This window comes from Apium graveolens, chromosome 3 (genome assembly GCF_009905375.1).
Source record: "Apium graveolens cultivar Ventura chromosome 3, ASM990537v1, whole genome shotgun sequence".
NCBI lineage: Eukaryota > Viridiplantae > Streptophyta > Magnoliopsida > Apiales > Apiaceae > Apium > Apium graveolens.
This window is the reverse complement of record NC_133649.1, coordinates 98,646,873-98,653,638: the sequence shown is the minus strand read 5'-3', so window position 1 is coordinate 98,653,638 and position 6,766 is coordinate 98,646,873. Positions and strand designations below refer to the sequence as shown.

General features: G+C 39.9%; 1 non-coding gene across 1 annotated transcript; it reads right to left on the bottom strand.

The window, feature by feature from the left end:
- Nucleotides 1-1,377: 1,377 nt before the first annotated feature.
- Nucleotides 1,378-1,484, bottom strand: LOC141716271 (small nucleolar RNA R71). Its single transcript, XR_012572986.1, has one exon. It is a non-coding gene; the product is annotated as a small nucleolar RNA R71 (small nucleolar RNA).
- Nucleotides 1,485-6,766: the final 5,282 nt, after the last annotated feature.

Below are 6,766 nucleotides of genomic sequence, written 5' to 3'. Positions count from 1 at the left end.
ACTTTAATTATTATTCAGTTTATTAAAACCTTGTTTTATACCATGCTTTCATTGGAACCCATGGTGACGATGAGTTCAATTATGGGCTAATCGTTATCATGGGATTCTAGCGGATTTACTTATGGATTTCATTAATTAATTTTGTTTCGATATCTTGGTGTGTGGTGATTGTATGATATCCTAGTATTGGTTGTGCTTATCCGTCTTATGTGCGTAGCTAACATATAAGATAGCGTGTTAATCTCTATTGAAGCGATAATGAATATAGAGGTTTAGAACTTGCCATGCTAGCATAGGTTCATGTATTTGTTATGCATGATTCGTAGGTAATTATAACCATCTTACTTGCCCTATGTAATCAAGATAGATAACTTGTGCTTAAACCGTTATGTTGTCAAATTCTATAGACATATAGGGTCTCAATATAATTGGTGCCTATTCAGCTTCTATCTCTTTTGTGGATGTCTGGTAGAATGGTACTCGTGCAACGAAAGTTGGCGTTTATCAGTATCGTGTTATCTGATTAGTGTCATCACCATCAATGCTAAGGTTAAGAACAATAAGGCTATTGAATGAAGTATTTAATGAAGTTAGAATCCCATGTTTGTCATATATATTAATTCAATTATTCTTGTTCTCTTAGTTATAATTGTTAGTTTAATCTCTTAGTTTAATAAAAACCCAATTTATTATTTGTCTTTGCATTGAGCGAAAACCATACATTGTTGCATAGGTGCATAAATTGAACTTAACCTAAACCAGTCTCTGTGGGAACGAATCTGATTTATATCTTATACTACTTGTGAACGCATATACTTGTGTGAATATTATCGCGTGTTTTCGCCCTAACAAGTTTTTAGCGCCGCTGCCGGGGACTCGGTGTTAATTTTTAGCTTATGTGCTTATCATCAGTGGTCGTTAAAGTTCACTGACTGGTATTCTTTTACTTTCATGGTTTATTTGTTTGTGTTTCAGGTACTCATTACAATGGGAGATCCAGCAGCACGAACGGAAGCCTTGATGGATTTTTCTCAACCCAAGATCAATGACATTCAATCTAGCATTGTCAGGCCAGCTATCACAGCTAATACCTTTGAGATCAAGCCTGGCATAATTCAATGGGTGCAGAATTCAATCCAGTTTGGGGGTTCTTCAACGGAAGATCCCAATATGCAAATTAGGGATTTCATTGAGATCTGCGACACCTTCAAGTTCAATGGTGTTTCTGAAGATGCTGTGAAGCTGAGACTATTCCCATTCTCTTTGAGGGACAAAGCTAAGAGCTGGTTACACTCTCTACCAGCTGGTTCGATTACTATTTGGGAAGATCTTGCTCAAAAGTTTCTGACTAAATTCTTCCCTATGGCGAAGACAGCTGCAATGAGGAATGCTCTTACTCAATTTGCGCAGCAAACGAGAGAATCTTTGTATGAAGCTTGGGAGCGCTACAAGGAGATGCTTAGGAAGTGTCCTCATCATGGAATGCCTGATTGGATGATCATCAATTGTTTTTACAATGGGTTGGGAGCACAGTCCAGACCCATGCTCGATGCAGCAGTAGGTGGAGCATTATGGGCAAAGAGCTATGAGGAAGTTTATGATCTAATTAAACTGATCGCTGCTAATGAATATCAGTATCCAACCCAGAGATGTCCACAGGGCAAGATAGCAGGAATTCTTGAAGTGGATACAGATACGGCTATCGCTGCTCAACTAAAGGCGTTGTCTATGAAGATCGATTCTCTGGCTAACTATGGTGTTAAGCAGATAATTAGTGTTTGTGAGCTGTGTGCAGTTCCGCATGTGACAGAGCAATGCGCTATATCTAGTGAATCAGCTCAGTTTGTGAGCAACTTTTAGAGATCGCAGCAACCAGTTCCAGACACTTATCATCCTGACAACTAGAATCATCCTAACTTCAGATGGAGCAACAATCAGAATGCGATGCAACAGCCGTTCCAGCAGTTTGGAAATAAGCTATTCAACCCTCCTGGTTTTCAGCAACAAATTACACCAAAACAACAAACTCATGGTGCATGTCTATATTCGAATGAAAAATCTGAATTGGAGGAGTTGCGGCTTATGTGCAAAAACCAGGCTTTTATATGCCAAAGCCAGGCTGTTTCTATCAAGACTCTGGAGAACCAAATAGGGCAAATTGCTAATTCCTTATTGAATCGACCACCAGGAACGCTTCCTAGTGATACAGAAACAAATCCAGGCAAGAGGGAAGTTGAAGAACAGGTGAACGCCATCACCTTGAGGTCTGGAAAGGTCGCAAGCCCCCAAATTCAGCAAGACGAAGAGCCTGAAAAATCTTAAGTTTCAGAAAATATAGTTGTGGCTGAAGAAGAAGTGTAGAAGGAAGCAGAGGTGGAACCAAGGAAGACTACTATGGAACACACTCTTTCTGAGGGTAATACAGGGGAGAAACAGATCTATCCTCCACCTCCTTTTTTTAAAAGGCTATAGAAGAAAAAGCTGGATAAGCAGTTTGAGAAGTTTTTGGAGGTGTTCAAGAAACTTCATATCAACATACCTTTCGCTGAAGCTCTTGAACAGATGCCTAGCTATGCGAGGTTTATGAAAGGTATTCTCTCTCGGAAAGTGAAGCTCGATGACTTAGAGACTGTTGCTCTAATGGAGGAATGCAGTGTTGTGTTGCAACAGAAGTTGCCTCTGAAGCTTAAAGATCCTGGAAGCTTCACTATTCCTTGCACCATCGGAAACTTGTCATTCGATAAGTGTTTATGTGATTTAGGAGCTAGCATCAATCTGATGCCCTTATCTATCTTCAAGAAGCTTGGTCTGCCTGATCCGAAACCAACATACATGTCATTGCAACTAGCTGACCATTCCATCGCTTATCCACGAGGTAGAGTGGGGGATGTTGATAAGTGGTATTTTATACCACTTAGAATGTCTTATAATGGCTTGAATTGATGTCTTGAAGTCAAGTATTTTGTGTATTTGATGCATTTTTCTAGTGTGTTTGCATTTCAGGATATAACTTGCGTATTTAGGAAGAATTCATCAAAATAAGCCTAGGGAAGTGCTTGCATTGGTTGTGGGAAGTTAGGAGCATAATTCAGCAAAATCAGGAGCAGAATTTTATATTTTCCATAAGGTGCTGGGGCGTCCACTCAGGATGCTAGGGCGGCTGCCGGGAGCTGGGGCGCCCGCTCAGGAATATGGGGCGGCCGCCCGGGGACGAAAATTTTAATACTGATTTTTACAATCCTTATTCAGATGGACTTTTGAGACGGCTGGTTCTTGTGGGCTTCTATATAAGTAGTTTTCAGAGACGTTTCAAAGTGTGGTATTAAGCAAGGAGCAATGAGAGAAGAAAGAAGACCGTTTAGCACATCGTAACGAAGAAGAGGAAGCATACATTTTCTTGTGATTCTTTTATTCGTTGTATCAGTGGATGCTAGTTTTCTTTACTTTGAACCTTATTACTCTTGTGACGTACTCTGGTTTTAATAAGTATTTTTATTAGTTTATATTGTGTGTTATTATCATGTTTTCATATGAACCCATGGTGATGATGAGTTCTATCATGGTCTAATCATGATCATGGGGTCATAGCGGATTTATTATGAATTTCTTTAGTTAGTTGTTTAATACCTTAGTGTGTGATGATTGTATGATATCTAGCATAGGTTGTGCTTATCCGTCTTATGTGTGTCACAAACATATAAGATAGTCTGTTAATCTCTTGTGAAGCGACGACGGATCTTGAGATTTAGAACTTGCCATGCTAGCATAGGTTCATGTATGTGTATGCATGATAGTGGGTAACTCTAACCGTTATACTTGCCCTATGTAATCATAAAGAATAACTTGTGCTTAAATCGTTATGTTATCAAATTCTGTAGACATATAGGGTCTCAACATAATTGATGCCTGTTCAACTTCTATCTTAATTGTGGATGTTTGGTAGAATGGTATTTGTACAACGAAAGTTAGCTTTTATCAGTTTCGTGTTATTCGATTAATATCATCAACGTTACATGCTAAGGGTAATAACAATAACTATTGAAGGAAGTAGTAATGAAGTTATGATCTCATGTGTGTTTAATATTGTTAATTCAAGTGTTAATTAAGTGTTTCTATCTCGTAGTTAATTGTAGTTAATAATTAGTTAATCAATCTAAAGAGTTATTGTCTTGACATTGAGAAGTAATCATACATTGGTGAGTGAGTGTTAATTTAATATAATTAGTCTAATTCTCTATGGGTACGAACTAGAAATTATTCTATATTACTTGCAAACACGTATACTTGCGTGAATTATTAGCTTATGCCTAACAAGTTTTTGGCGCCGCTGCCGGGGACTCGGCGTATTTGTTTAGTTTATGTACTTACCATCAGTGGTCATTAGGACTCATTGATTAAGGTGTGTTACTTATAGTTTTCGGTTGTGTTTCAGGTACTTTAGCGAGCGTTTATGCAAACACGTTCTCGTACTCGCAAGAGGACTTCAGATACAGCTAAGAAGACATACTCGGTTCTTGATATTCCGGAGAAGATAGATTTTGAAGATTCAGATAAAGAGAGTGAGCAGAAAGAACCAGTAATCATGGGTGATCGTATAGTTCCAGCAGCAGATACAACTCTTATGGACTTTTCTCGGCCTAAAATTGATGACATTCAGTCAAGCATCCTTCATCCGGCTATTCAGGCTAATACTTTTGAAATCAAGCCGGGCACTATTCAGATGGTGCATAATTCTGTTTCTTTCGGAGGTGCTGCGACTGAAGACCCCAACATGCATATCAGGAATTTTGTCGAGATCTGTAGTACTTTCAAATATAATTGTGTTACTGATGAGGCTATCAAGCTGAAGCTTTTCCCATTCTCTCTGAGAGATAAAGCTAAGGACTGGTTACCTTCTGAACCAGCTGGGTCCATCACTACTTGGCAAGATCTTGCACAAAAGTTTTTGGTGAAGTTCTATCCAATGGCAAAGACTGCAGCTATGAGGAGTGCTCTTACTCAGTTTGCGCAGCAACCGACTGAATCTATATGCGAAGCTTGGGACCGCTACAAGGAGATATTTAGAAAGTGTCCACATCATGGTATGCCTGACTGGATGGTGATCACTGGTTTCTATAATGGTTTGGGGGCCTAATCTCGGCCCATGCTTGATATAGCAGCTAGAGACGCCTTATGGGCCAAAAGCTATACTGAGGCATATAATCTTATTGAAACTATGGCTGCAAATGAGCATCAAAACCCAACTCAAAGGATGATGCCTGGGAAAGTAGCAGGTATTCTGAAAGTCGATGCAGCTACAACTATTACAGCACAGCTCCAAGCGCTGTCTTTGAAGGTCGATTCTTTAGCCAACTATGGAGTCAATCAGATAGCTATGGTCTGTGAGCTTTGTGCAGGCTCTCATGCTACGGATCAGTGTTCTCTTATTAATGAATCTGTTCAGTATGTGAACAATTATCAGCGACCACAGCAGCCTGTGCCAGCTACTTATCATCCTAACAACAGAAATTATCCCAATTTCAGCTGAAGCAATAATCAGAATACTGTTCAGCAACCATATTAGCAACCTATAAGTAAGCAGTTTAATCCACCTAGATTCCAGCAACCACAACATTATGCTCAAAGGCAATCATATCCTCAACAAGGAGGTGCTGCTCCACCTTCTAGTGCTGATATCGAGGAGCTTAAGCTGTTGTGCAAAAGTTAGGTTATTTCTATCAAGACCTTGGAGAATCAAATCGGTCAAATAGCCAATGCCGTGCTCAATCGTCAACCTGGCACACTTCCCAGCGATACTGAAGTGTCAGGCAGGAAGGAAGCTAAAGAGCAAGTCAAAGCTATTACCTTAAGGTCTGGAAAAGTTGCTGATACTGAAAAAGCAAAAGATGAAGATGCTGAAGTTGTAGATGAAGAAGAGAAGCAAAAGGAGTAAGCTGCGGAATCAAAGAAGACTACTGTTGAACACATTCTACCTGAGGGTAATACAGGGGAGAAACAACTCTATCCTCCACCGCCTTTTTCTAAGAGATTGCAAAAACAAAAGCTGGATAAGCAGTTCGGTAAGTTTCTGTAGGTGTTCAAGAAACTTCACATCAACATACCTTTCGCTGAGGCTCTGGAGCAAATGCCTAGTTATGCGAAATTCATGAAGAGTATTCTTTCAAGGAAGGTGAAACTGGATGACCTTGATACCGTTGCTCTAACGGAAGAGTGCAGCGCTGTGCTGCAACAAAAATTACCTCCAAAGCTTAAAGATCCAAGTAGCTTCACCATTCCTTGCACCATTGGCAAGTTGTCTTTCGACAAGTGCCTGTGCGATTTAGGAGCAAGCATCAATCTGATGCCATTGTCTATCTTCAAAAAGTTGAATTTGCCTGATCCAAAGCCCACCTACATGTCTCTATAATTGGTTGATCATTCTATTACATACCTACGAGGCATCGTTGAAGACGTGCTAGTAAAGGTGGATAAGCTCTTCTTCCCTGCAGACTTTGTCATTCTGGATTTCGAAAAAGATAAGAAGATTTCCATAATCTTGGGAAGACCTTTCTTGGCTACAGGCCATACCTTGATAGATGTGCATAAAGGTGAACTTACCATGAGGGTGCAGGATCAGGATGTGAAATTCAATGTATTCAAGGCAATGAAATTCCCTACAGAAGACGGGGAGTGCTTAAAGGTGGATTTGATTGATTCTGCGGTAACTTCAGAACTTGATCATGTGCTAATGTCTGACGCCTTAGAGAAAGCCTTAGTGGGGGAATTT